This window comes from Pinus tabuliformis, chromosome X (genome assembly GCF_031772625.1).
Source record: "Pinus tabuliformis cultivar Carrire ecotype Pingquan chromosome X, CPIR1, whole genome shotgun sequence".
Lineage (NCBI taxonomy): Eukaryota > Viridiplantae > Streptophyta > Pinopsida > Pinales > Pinaceae > Pinus > Pinus tabuliformis.
Genome location: NC_142308.1, coordinates 1,024,355,030 through 1,024,369,185, shown reverse-complemented (window position 1 = coordinate 1,024,369,185; position 14,156 = coordinate 1,024,355,030).

Here is a 14,156-nt window from a genome sequence, read left to right as displayed (position 1 = left end):
TCTTGATCTCATGCGTGATTATGTCTATTTTATCTACATTTTATATGTTTATGTTCCATGGTTTTTAAGTGCTATGCTATATGTAATTTAATAATGCATCCATAGAAAAAAAATCTTGTATCAAAGATGGTACCCTCAAATTATGCATTGATTATAGGTAGTTGAACAAAGTGACTATCAAGAATAGGTACCCTTTGCTGAGGATTGATGACTTGTTCTATCAACTAAAGGGAGAAGCAGTGTTCTTGAAGATTGACTTGAGATCTAGATACCATCAGGTACGGATCAAATATGAAGACATTTACAAGACTGTGTTTAGGACTAGCTATGGGAATTATGAGTTTTTTGTTGTTCCATTTGGCTTAACTAATGCTCCAGATACATTCATGTGTTTGATGAATATTGTGTTCCATCGATATTTGGATAAGTTTGTTACTGTGTTCATTTATGATATACTGGTATATTCTAAAAATGAGGAAGAGCATGTCGAGCATTTAGTAGCAGCTTTGAGGTTGTTGAGAAAGCATTAGTTGTATGCTATGCTTAGCAAGTGAAGTTTCTTTCAGATGAGGGTACACTAATTGGGGCATGTGGTCTCCAAGGAAGGCATTGCACCAGATCTAGAAAAGATAAGGGTCATCATGGAGTGGGTAGCTCCTAAGAATGTGGATGGGGTAAGATATTTCATGGGTCTAGTAGGCTATTATAGGAGGTTCATCAAGAGCTTCTCATAGATTTCTTATCCCATTACATCATTACAAAGGAAAGGCAATAAATTTGAATGGATAGAGGAATGTGAGGCTAGTTTTGAGCAACTCAAACAGTTGTTGACACATGCACTAGTGCTACAGATTGAAAATCCGAACAAAGAGTGTGTGGTATGTACAGATGCTTGCAAGAGAGGGATTGCTGGAGTTCTTATGCAGGATGGCCAAGTGGTATGTTATGAGTCGTGTAAACTAAATGAGCATGAGTAGAACTACCCGACACATGATGTTGAGTTAATAACAATTATACATGCACTGAAGATGTGGAGGAACTACCTTCTTGGCAGGAAGTTTGTGCTTATGAGTCTCACATTGGATTGAGGTATTTGTTTGACCAATCGAATCTAAACACCAATCAAGCTAGATGGTTGGCCATGATCAGCGAGTTTGATTTTCATATCAGGTACATCAAAGTAAAGAGAATAGGGTGGCAGATGCTCTCAGCAGACTGGTACAAGTACATCACTTGGCAGTTGTGAGATCCTATGGGATGGAATTACATGATAGGATCTTGTAGGTAGGACAGTAGGATGTTAGGTATATAGAGATTGCGTGAAGGTTGCAGCAGGGTGATAATACAGGTACAGGTATAGGTCATGTACATGTATAGGTACAAGTGAAGGTACAGGTACATGTAGTGATAGAGGTATAGGTGATAGGATAGGTACAGGTATAGATACATGTCCAAGTGCGCAGGGCATGGACTATTGTCTTACAACAAATGGGTTAGTCAGGTTCCAAGACAAGATATATGTACCAGATAACAATGAACTCAGAAAGGTGATCTTGAGGAAGTTTCATGTGAAACCATATTTAGGTCACCCAAGTTATCAGAAGACACTAACAACAGTGAAGAGATATTACAATTGGTTGAATTTGAGGATGGATGTGGCAAATCTTATGGCTAGATGCTTTGATTGTCAGCAAGTGAAGGCAGAGTGTAAATATCTAGGTGGACTACTACAAATGATTGTGATTCCATAATGAAGCAGCATCATTCCATCATGATCATTGTGGACAGGTTGATAAAGGTTGGACATTTCATTCCGGTGAATTCTATGTTCTCATCTAGTGATGTGGCACAGGTGTTCATCAGAGATATGGTTCGAATACATGGTTTTCCGAAGAATATTGTGTCAGACAGCGATGTGAAGTTCACTTACAAGTTTTGGAAGGAGTTATTTGCAAGTTTGGGCACAGAGTTTGCCTTTACTCTAAGTTCCGACAGCAGAAGGTTACAGTCACTACCGCCTGCTCCTCCAAAGAGATATAATAGCTCTGTGTAGTGCAGAAGACAAGGCTCGTTAAAATACTCTCCAGGCTTTCTCTAATATACTCAAATCGGAAGCTTGGCTGACCAAAAGCCTCTACAATGAGCTATGAGGGACTATATATAGCAAAGGGTGGGGTGACCCTTGACATTCCTCTTTGTTACTGTTCATCTACCCTCATGACTCTTCATCTCCTCTATGACTGTTACATCCAACTATCGACACTTGAACTTCCACTTGACAAGATGTTACCTACAATTTGCACATGTACCCATGAGAGACATCACTATGACTCAAACAACTGTGGGAAGACTAACTCTTTGTCATCCTAACGATGGTCAATGGTGGTGAACTAATGCCAAGCTTGGTAGTCTGCGATGGTGTCCATGTATTCTGTGGTGACATATTTCTAGAAACGAACTCTTCACTCCATTGCATCTGGGTACACTACTCTAGCTCCTCTGTCCAACTCATCTAATAACATGTGCATCATTGTCTTGAGTGTGGCTAGACCACCGACATACCGATGCATGGTGTCTGCACTGATTTCCAAGTCTGTGTTGGTGGCTATGCGCATCAACTCATCAAAGTATGAGTCATTCTCCAATCGGACTTGTGTTGTTGTCTTTGCCTCAGTGAGTGTCCCAATAGATGGGATCTCATGTGCGCACACAACAACATCCATACTCCTAAATACCCGCCCATGGGAAGCCTGCAGACTAGTGATGAGCTGTGGGAGTTCTTCATAGTTCCAGATCTGACTCCGGATGTGTGCCTTCAGCTCAACCACTCTGGGATTCATCATATTGGGCAAGTGTAACGGGGCTCCCTTGTATCTCATTGTCCATGCTTACATGTAGCCAATGATGCATGGGTCCCCGGCATATAACCATACTTAGCCAAACTGATACCAGGTTACCCAGCATATACCCACAGTATGCATTTAACAATGCATCCACAATTGTCGTAGGTCATTTGACTCTACAATGGAGTCAAATCTTCAGACGTTGAATGGACACGGCCCATTCATTAGTTCTTGTGCATAGGAACTCAATCACCCTGCCTGAAACCTCCTATCGACGCTCTTCCACTTTACATTGGTTATACATGTTTAACGTATAACCTTCTTATCGACGCTATACCCATTTAAATGATCAACTACAAAAGAAATGTATGTAAGACATACCTTTTCCTCCTCGGTATGACCTCTGCACATTACTCAAGGTGTACCTCATCATAATCAGCCATCACAATGTCCAATGGTCATATATATGGTGGGGTCCAGTATTGCAGCAATAATGCTACAACTCCTAGGACTCCCTTCTTTACTTTTATCAACCCTGTAGTTCAGAACAAACTTGGAAGCGACGGTGCTATATGGACAAGTACTAGCTCTTGCCGCAAGCTGTCACTTGATCAGCTGGCACAAGTCCGCTAGGAGCTTAAGTCAACTTCTATGAGCTCTCAGAAGAATCTTTTAGCTGTGATGGATGAAAACTAACTCATCCAGAGGCTAATCTACTTGCAGAAAGAAGTTGAAAGCTAGAGAGGAACGCAAACCCTAGCAAACCCTAGTTGTACCGACTAACCCTACTAGTACAAGTAAGAGGATGAAAGCTACAGAAATGGATGCCATTGACTTCTAAAAAGGTAAAATGCATGTGACTAAGCTACTTCTAAAGAGAAATATGAAGAAAACATCTTTTTGCATTTTTGAGTGATTTGTCAAAATTATTTTGCATGTGCTTTAACTATTGTTGAATGTGCAGAGGTTGATTGGCGAAAGGAAATGGAGTAGGTGCTTGCAGGAGGTTGGGAAGGTTAGAAGAGAGCCTAAGGGGTCCCTGGCATCCTTTCAAAGATTTTCACAGTGATCGAATCTCAAGAAACCACTTTCGTCAGCTTCTACAGGAAGTCTGCAGGGGTTCTACAGGATGTTCTGTGGCTTCTATAGGATGTTCCGAAAGGGAGTTTTGAATGGCTGATGGTGGAAAAAAGGTGAAGAAGTGGGTATGGAGGTGAGATAAGTGTGTGAGGAGGTCTAGGACTTGGTGAAAGAAGCAGGTGAATGATAAGGATGGCTGGATTTGTTCAGAGAGGGGTAGAGCAATGTTGCACAAAAATATGGAAATTAGGTCAAAGCGAGGGAACGTGGCAAATGAGAGGCAAGAATCAGAGTTGGAGGATGGAGCAGGTGGTATTGATGGAGTAGGGGTAGGTAAAGAGGTATCACAGGTGCTCTGCAAGTTATTTTCCAAACTATTCAAACAAAGACTCAAAAAACCAAATACCTAGCTACTTTAACCTAATCTGACCTGAATATCATCAAAGAAAATGAACAGAAGTTTATTGCAATGAAATCATGTGAAATATCTATGCAAAATAAGAAATCATGAACCTGAACATGTAACCACAATTGGTATCAACTTCTCCAAATGGGAATTTAACACTAACAATTGCATGATGAAGCAAAGACAGTGTTTTTGGTGGCGGCAAGGACACCTTGGTCTCAGATCATGGTACCACAGAGGGAGAGGTGAGATCAGGGGTGCTTGATGGCCTTTTTTTGAAGATATCCTCTGTTATTAACCTATCAAATCAATCTGAACATGAAAAGCCTTTTTAATCATCAACAATGACCTAGGTAACCAAGCAAGACTGTAATCTACTTAACAGAAATTATTTTGCAAATACATGAAAAACATATAATAGTACACGAAGGAGGCCTTGGCACATGGGTTGGGCCCAAACCTAAGAGCTACAAGCTCCTAAGAAAAAGCTCAGAACTGATGCCAAATGAAACTACTTTCGATTATTCAAAAATAACCATGTCACAAAGAAAGTTGTATAACAGAAGCTACAAAATGAGCTGAGAAACTAGCAGCACTATAGTGTAGAATACAACTATTCAAAAAGTAACCTACGAAGGCTGGAAGCCTGCCTATTTATGCACTATGATGGTCTCCAATAACCCTCCTTAACTCGAGGGGCTCAGTTGCTCAAATTTCCAGTGATCAGTCACTTTACACAAAACTGCTCGGCTGCCTTTGGGAATCCTTTTCGGTGGCCTGCTGAACTCTAAGCTGAGGGTGGAGAATTCAAGGAAGGGGCCATTTAGTGCAGGAGACATCCTTACTACAAATCCTCACCCTTGTTCTTTCATGCTTGGTTGTCATCTAGCTCATAAATGCTTGGCCTTGGTCCAAAATTTGTCCAAAAATCTGCAATAACCACGTGTTAGCCTTCTTGGTCAAGTGACTATTCTCGTTCATTCAAATAACATAAATATACTGAATAAACATGCATAAACTACAAAAAAATGGTGGATTGATGAAGAACAATAGGCGAAATGAGCCCAATAAGTTACCCACTTTTGGGGCTCATCATCACCCGCTTGCTAAATGGGTTGCTCATCCTCTGAGCAACTAATCTAGCTCATCATCCTTGATAGCTTTGACTACCTCTCTCACGTCCCAGGCCTCCGAGGTGATGTCTTCTTCCCAGTCATGAAATCCTTCTTTTCTTTCCACTTCCTCCCACTGCATGTTTTCCTCTTCTTTCTAAACTCCTTCCAGCAATCCCAAAAGCAAGGGAGGACTGAACTTTAGGCCGATCCAATTGGCCTGCAGATTTTACATTGACTGTTTATAGAGGGGTGCCCTTGCCAAGGCCTCCCTCATCCTGGTTGGAGAGTGGTATTCTCTTATCTTCAAACTGTGGGGCAGTGTGTTCCACCTCCTTGTACAAGCATGAAGGTAGTTATCCCCCAACAGTATCTCCATGTCCTCAAAGTGGGCAATAGCTTGAGCTTGTCGTTCAATGTACTTTGGTAACTCCTGAGGGTTGTTGACAAAGTGTTGTTGGGTGCTTATCAATGCTGAGGGATCCTCCGGCTCTGCTCTAATCATTAGTGGTTCACTGAGTTCCCTGTTCATAATATCTCAGACCTCTGCTGCCCTTTTTTCCTCATGATTCAACCAAGAGGCTATGGCCATAAGTTGCACATCTCCTACCACACTGTTGGGGTCCCACAAATTCATATTTGGAAGGGCCAAGTTGTGCAAATAAAACTCTGATAATTTAGCCTTGTCCTCTGATGAGCTACTGTCACATAAAGCCATAAATTGATGATAGTTTTGAAATGGAGTAGTGCCCCTTTGGGCCAAGGTGTTAATCTGGAACTGCAACCATTGATCTTTAAGGTACAAAGTGTATGACTTGGTAGGATGCCTACACTGTACGGCCTCTATTGCCTAGTTGGCCATGCAGGCCAGTTGGGCTTCCTTCTCGTGTACCTGTTTCCTTAGAGACTGTATCTCTTTTGTTGCCTGCAATTCCTTCTCCTGTAGCTGTTTTGTTAGTGCCTCAATCTTATCCTGCAGACCATCCTTTCTTTGCTATTCATCCAAGGTTTCTTTGTTTGTTGGAGGCTTTTCCCGTTGTTGTTGTTCTCCTAGAATGGAGGGCCTGTCTTCCTTATGGATTCCCTGTAGCTGTAGCTGCTGTTTCAGCAGCTCATTCTCTTCCTGTAGTTTGGCCCTCTGAATGCTTTCCACATGCTTCACCATGGCCAATTCTTTCCTTGACTCCCTGAGTTGTTCTTCTAGGGGGCCTATGTCTGCCACACCCTTGGACTTGGCAATCCTCATCCAAGTATGAGTCCTAATTCTTTCCTCCTCCAGTGCAAAGAATAGTGGCACCGCAAATTTCTGGGGAATTATTTTCCCAGCTTCTAACAGGTTATAGTATGTGCCCAAACTGGGCTGAGGGCTTGGTTCCAATATTTCCTTTGTCCTTTCTTCTTCCTGTGGTTGTTTGGCCACCTTTTCCTCCAATTTCTCGGTCTCTTTTAGCTTAGCCTGAGTTTCCTGTAGAGCTTTCTCAGCTTCCTGTAGAACTGTCTTTGAGTCCATTGTCTCCAGTCTTTCTCTCCAGGTGGAAGTTTTTGGGCTTCCTCGCTCATAGGTGACGGAAATCTTTGAAGGAGACCCTTCCTTTGGTTTAGGGGTTGTGTCCTCAATGATAATTGGCTCCTTTGATTGTGGCTGGGGTCTGCCTACTTTGATCCGTGTGCTCCTTCTTGCTCTAAAGTACATGGAGGTTTGCCTCTTTCGTTTCCCTTTTTGTTTTGGAGATGTTTTTAAGGCGGCCAGCACAGTTGCTACTTCTCTTGCCAATATTTCTGGTGATTTCCCTCTTTGCTATTCTATTTCCATGCTTCCTGTAGAAGCCTCTATGTCAACCGTTTCTGCCTGTATTGCGGCCATTTTAGGATTTGTCTTTACCTTTTGTTTTGGTGTGACTGCTGTGGCTGTGCCAACCTTTACTTGGGATGTTTCTGCCTTCTCTGCTCTCCTCTGCAGTCTCTTTTCCCTTGGTGTTTGTGCTATTGTTCCTTGCTCTATTTTAGGCTCAGCAATTTGGCCCTTTCACTCTTTCTCCTTTTTTCTTGATTGTGCTTGTTTTTCCTATGTTTCTTTACCACTGGTTTTCTCTCCTGCTTCAGTGTGTTCCCCTTCTTCACTGCTGAATGAGGTGAGCTCCTCGGCCAGAATTCTAATATTGTCATCTTTGGTCATGTTTTAGAAAATTTCCCAAAAGATGGGGACAGTGTAGGTGTGGATGGCATCTTCCACTAAAAGTTTGATGAGCCCATGATGGGCTAACTGACCCATTGTCCCTTCCTTCAATTTTGTGCCACATTCACTTAATGACTACAGAAGAAAATAGGGGATGCTCGACTTCTCTTCCGGAGGTAAATCCATTCCATGTCTTAGTTCATTCAGCAACCTAAAATGATAGCCATAGACAATGCTGAACCTCCCTTCACAGGTAATGTATTTCATGATTTGGAAACTGACCTCGCTCCAAAGAGGAGGTAAGCTGGTTCTCCGGACCTCGTTTTTGTCTTCTATAGGATGTTCCTCAAGTAGGAAGAATGCTTTCTTGGCTGCCTGGCCCAATGACCTTTCTTCTTTGCTCCAAGGGAGCCCTAATGGGAGACCAGTAACATGACTGATGAGCTCAGGGGTAACTTCGAGGGTCAAACCCCTCAAATTCACTATGGCCTTTGTCTTTGATTAAGGTTTTAGGGACATTAAGAATTCCTCCGTTATCTCATCGTCATGACCCTGAATTTTGTCACAAAAGGACATCCAATTAGCACGGGTGAAGAGGTCTACCACCTCTAGATGCTCACGCAGCTTGCTGGGATCTAAAGGTTCTTTCCTGATAAACCCTCTTGGCATGGTGAGAGTGCCTTGTTTTATGCTCTGATCAAAAAAGGGAATTTTGTCTATGGATTTCTCCCCTGAACTTTGAGAATGGATTTCAACTATCAATTAGCATCAATTTCCTGGATTTAAGGTTGTTTCTGCCCAGAACTCAGTTGTCCGTTTATGAAGGAAGAAATTGGGTTTCCATAGGCAGAGTACAGAGTCAATGTTTATTCTCAGCATACATAAAAACATGCAAATTCAAATTCTTCATACACAGGCTAGCCCTCATAGTTGCGTATCTTTCCTACAGGAGAATTTTTTTTCTTTTTTTTTTTAACAGGAATTGTGGAGGAGAATTTTGACACAAAAATGACTGAGGAATATCGTGCAACACACAGGCAAACTGTTATTTCCAACTCACAGGCAGCTTTTTCTCGGACTCCCCAATTTGAATCAGTTTAATTCACCACCTTTTTGAAACATACCATGCATGGAAGAGTGTTTTCGAGCCTACCTCTCTTGAAACTCCAAATTCGACGAAGAAACGTTTAGGCTTCTCTACTCTGGAAAGCTGTGCCAGACTTCCTATAGAGCTGCTTCTTGTAGAACTCTTGCCGGCTTCTATAGGATGTCAATGCGCCTCTAAACAAGCCCGACACACAGGAGATTTTTGAACAGGCCAAAAAACTCGGTGGACGATGACGGGTTAACAGATTTCAGATGCAGAGAACACATACTTTCGCTGAGGACATTGCAAGTGCAAGTGAACAGCGGGTGGTGAGAGTCTTCAGCCGAGTATCTTTTAACTGCGGCGCAGTTCGTGGTGAGGGAATGAGGTGGTCAGACCGAACCATTGATCCAACGTCACGGCCATCATTTTTCTGCGTGTCTCTGACCGCCATCACCTCCCCTCTACCATTAACCGCCGCCACCACTACCAGTCCCACTGATTTTCCTTGACTGGACACTCCACACGTGTCGGCTACACGTTTTGACAGAAAATTTGAACGTAACTGAGGTTGTTTGGATCCCACGAAGCTTTGTAACTGGCTAAGGGTAGCCAGTTGACTGGCCACCGATCCCATTCAATCCGAACCATTTTCACAGTCATGGAGTTTTTGAAATATAGTTTGTGCAATTGACGAATGAGTTTAGACACTTACCTGCGTGGCCGTGGACGCGTTTTGCAGACTTCAGGTCTTGGAACCACTGCTTCGCTTGTTTCTGCCTCGTGCACGGGTGTTAAAATCCATTCCTTCATTTTTTGATGCTGTATGCACGGGTTTTGGAACCCGATCCTTCGGTTATCAACGCTGCATGCACAGGTTCTGTTGGGTTTCGGCTGCCGAGGATGTTTTCATGTCCAAGAGGAGCCTTTTGCATGTTCCCTTTGTTGATCTCGGCTATCCCTGCCTCCAGAGTATGTCTTCCAGAGGGATCAGCTGCTACAGGATTCCTGTAGGATGTCTTGTAGCTGCTTCTCCTCCTGGGATGCAGGCTAAACGAGCAGGGCTATATTGCGGATGAGGGATTCGTTGATGAAGAGTCTAGATGGAGTTTGGATAGGTAGGGTGAGCGAGACTTTGTTACTTGACTTGTCACTAAAAATTCTTGTTGTCAATCTGAGGAAAACAGGGTTTCTTGTATGACTGTGCAAGAACACATAACTAGGTGGGTGACGGAGGTGTAAAGAGATGGAACAGGGTGCCATATGGTGATGGGTGGAAATAGGGGTGGTTGCAGGCCTAACAAATAGATTCCAACCTTCAGATTCCCCTCCAAGATCGATTTTGGCTTGCCCGAAGGTTCTACATGATGTTTCCTGTAGAAGACATAAATTGCCTGTAGAATAGGCATAACATCCTGTAGAAGGTGAAATCTGCCCCCGAATGTGATCAAATCCTAGGAGAGGCGAGCGATCATGGAGGAAGTGTCTGTGAGGGTGTCCTGTAGCCTCGTGTGGACCCCTGTCCATGTTTTGCGCCACCTTCCTAACCTGCAATATATTCCCTGCAACCTGCAATTATTCCACAGAGATTAGGCCTGTTTTTCTTTCTTTCTTTTTTTCTTTGAGAGACAGCTGGGGCACCTCCCTGAGGTTTTCACCCTTACTGTCTACCCTAGGCACCTACAAGAAGTTTTCACCCAGGGATCTTTTTATTTCATTTCTCTATTTTTCTCTTTTTTTTCTTTTCTTTTTTGATGCTCAAGGTGTGGGTGGAGTAGAGACAGGGCCTTGCTCCACTACGAGCACTGATTTTTCCAAAGTTTCAACGAACTCCTGCCTCAAAAGGGGTTTCCTGTAGATTTTCAATCGATGCCCATTGACGAGCATGGGAATGGCTTCTTCATCAATGGTCCTGATAAGGACTCAACCATTGTCGTTGCATTTCTCCACTGTATATGGTCCTAACCACCTTGTCCTCAGTTTCCTTTTGAAATCCTTGTATCCTGAGTCATACAGTAGCGCCCAATCTCCTGGCTGGAATTTCTTTTCATTAAGGTGCCAGTCATGCCATATCTTCCTCTGGAGTTGAACTACTTCTAAGTGGAGGAGGGCTTGCATTCTTTGTTCATCTAATCCATTCAGCTGCAGTAATATTTCCTATTGTGCATGGTTGAGATCTAGGTCCAGCTGAGCTGCCATCCTCAATGTCTTGTACTCGAATTCTATGGACAACAGAGCCTTCTTCCCATTGACCAGATCATAAGGTGTGAAACCTGTTGTAGTTTTCCAAGTGGTGTTGTACGCCCAGGTGGCCTCAACTAAGAAATTTGCCCAATCCTTCCTGTTGTTGTTCACCACTTTAGTCAAAATCTCTTCCAACGATCTATTAGTAACTTCCACCTTCCCATTAGCTTGCGGATGCTAAGGGGTGGAAGTTCTGTGCTTGATCTTGTGATGAGAGAGCAGGTCTTCAATCAGGTTAGAGGTGAATTGACTTCCTTGATCAGTGACCAGCTCTCTTGGGTAGCCAAATTTATAGAAGATATTTTCCCTTAAAAACTCAGCCACTTTTCCTTCTGTCGCTTCCCTGATTGCCTTGGTTTCTGCCCACTTTGTCAGGTAGTCTGTGCACACTATGATGTAAGACCTTTGCTTTGAAGGAGGGTTGATAGGACCCACAAAATCCATGCCCCACTTCTCAAATGGCTCGAAGGTCACTTGAGGTTGGAGGGGCATTTCATCCCTTGGAGTCAGTTTCCCCATCCTTTGACAACGGTCACATTGGCTGATGTATCTTCTGACATCTTGATGAAGAGTTGTCCAATAGTAGCCCGCCTGTAGAATTTTGAAGGCAGTCCTTTCACTGCAAAGTGACCTCCACAGGGCCCATCGTGACAGGTTAGGAGGATGTTGAAAACATCCTCTTCCCTAACACAACGCCTTAAGATCTAATCTGGGCCAAGTTTAAACAGGTTGCCCCCGATCCAAGAGAATGGGGCACTTTTCCTCACAATTTTGCTCTTCTCTCTTGAGGATAGGTGTGGAGCGAACTGGGATGAGACCAAGTAATTTTCTATATCAGCAAGCCATGGAGAGAGTACTGAAATAGCAAACAGGTGTTCATCTGGCATCTGGTCATCCACTGTCCCTTCTTCACCTGCAGGCAAATCCAATCTAGATAGAAAGTCAGCAACAACATTTTCCTTACCTGGCTTGTCCACAATGGTCAAATCAAATTGCTGCCACAAGAGTAACCATCTAATGATATGAACATTTACATCAGGCTTATTCATTAAATATCTAATCGAAGCATGATCAGTGTGTACGAATGTTTGATAGCTAGTGATGTAGTGTCTGAACTTGTTTAGGGAGTAGACTATAGCCAGGAACTCTTTTTCAGTTACAGTATAGTTCATCTCTGCCTTGGACAGGTTTTTGCTAACAAATTATATGGCATATGGTAGTTTCTCCTCAACTTGTCCTAAGGCTACCCCAATGGCTCTGCTCGAGGCATCAATGTGGATGTCGAAAGGTAGGGCCCAGTTTGGACCTCTCAAGATCAGGGCGGACACCAGCTTATCTTTCGACTCATCCAGAGCCCCTTGATAGTCGTTAGTCCATTTAAACTCAACAGTTTTCCCTAAGAGGCCAAACAATGGCGAGGCTAGCTTACTAAAATCTTTAATGAATCTTCTATAATATCCTGCTAAGCCTAGAAAACTTTGAACATCTCTCACCTTTTTAGGAGGTGGAACCTTTTGGATGATAGCAATTTTGTTAGGATCCACTGGTAATCCTTGTTGAGAAATGGTATGACCTAACATGGTCCCTTCAGTCATCAGGAATTCACACTTTTCAAGATTGAGGGACAGGTTCATGTCAATACACTTGGTTAAAACTTTTCCCAGGTTAGACAATGCTTCTTGGAAGTTAGACCCATAAGGAGTAAAGTCATCCATATAGATTTCCACCGAATCATGAACCATCTCAGCAAATATGCTCAATACTGCTCTCTAGAAAGTGGCAGGAGCGTTGCATAGTCCAAAGGGAAGGACCTAGTAGGCAAAGGTTCCCCAAGGACAAGTGAAGGTGGTCTTATCTTAGTCCTCCTAGCTGATTTTGATTTGATTATACCCGCTGAACCCATCTAGGAAAGAAAAGAACTTCTTCCCTACCAATCCATCTAGCACTTGATCTATGAACGGCAAAGGGAAATGGTCCTTCTTGGTGGCTTTGTTAAGTTCTCGATAATCTACACAGATTCTCCACTTCCATTTTTCTTGGGTACAAGCACCAGAGGAGAAACCCATTCGCTGTCCAAGATGGGATAGATGAATCCTGCATCCAACAACTTTTGCAATTCTTCTTTAATGATGTCCTTAAGGGTTGGATTCATTCTACTCTAAGGCTTCCTGACTAGTTTACAATCCTCTTTAATGTAAATGTGATGGGTACAGACCGAAGGGTGGACTCCTTTCATCTCCTTATAGCTCCAAGCGAAGGCATCCAAATGGTGGCTCAATAAGCTACAGATCTCCTTATCCTGAGAGGAAGATAGGGATGAGATGATCTTTAAGGTTCTTTCAGGGCCAAATTCCACATTTTTAACTCTAGGTGAGGTCGGATCGGCCACACAGAGGTCCACTAAAGTGTTGGCTTGGGTACCTTCCATTAACTCCTCTAACGACAGTGCACTGGGAGGTGGATTTTGAATCAAATTCTCAATCAAGTCATCCTCGGTCAGAGGACCTCCCCTGGCGGCTTCTACTGTGCACAATGGTGCAGAGTAGACTTCACCCTCATCTCCCTCCTTCAACCAAAGTGGTAAGTCATGTTCTAATAGAGGTTGGGCAGGAGGGTATAGGACTAGCTGTTTGGACATAGGCCCATTATTTATGGTCATGCTTCTAGCTCGACAACTGATGTAAACATCCGCAGTAGCTAACCAAGGCCTTCCAAAAATGAGGGGGTATCTAGTGAGTTTTGCCTTTGGTTGAAGGACCAAGAAGTCCGCATGGTACTCCTAAGAATTAACAGAGACCAGGACATCCTCCATAATCCCTTCGGGAGTCATGGTGGAGTGGTCTCCCAACTGCAGTACTGTCGAGGTCTTTCTTAAGGAACCCTTAAGGTTAAGTTTAAGCATAGTGTCCCTGGTCATCACATTAATGGTAGCCCTTAGATCAATCAAGGTGTGGGGGATTATGGTGCCATTGATGTGGACATCAACTACAGGACTCCCAGGGTCCAAATATTTTTGACAGATGACTTGTCCCAACATCACATCAGATAGTTGTCCTATGACATTGATAGTCGGGGAATCTCTCTTGTGTCTGCCTAGGTGCCTGAAACACTTCTCCTTGATCAATTTGTTGTATATTGGTACATCGTTTATGGCCTGAGAAGTGGGATTTTCACACACAACTGTTTAAGTTCTCCCAGAAGTTCAGTC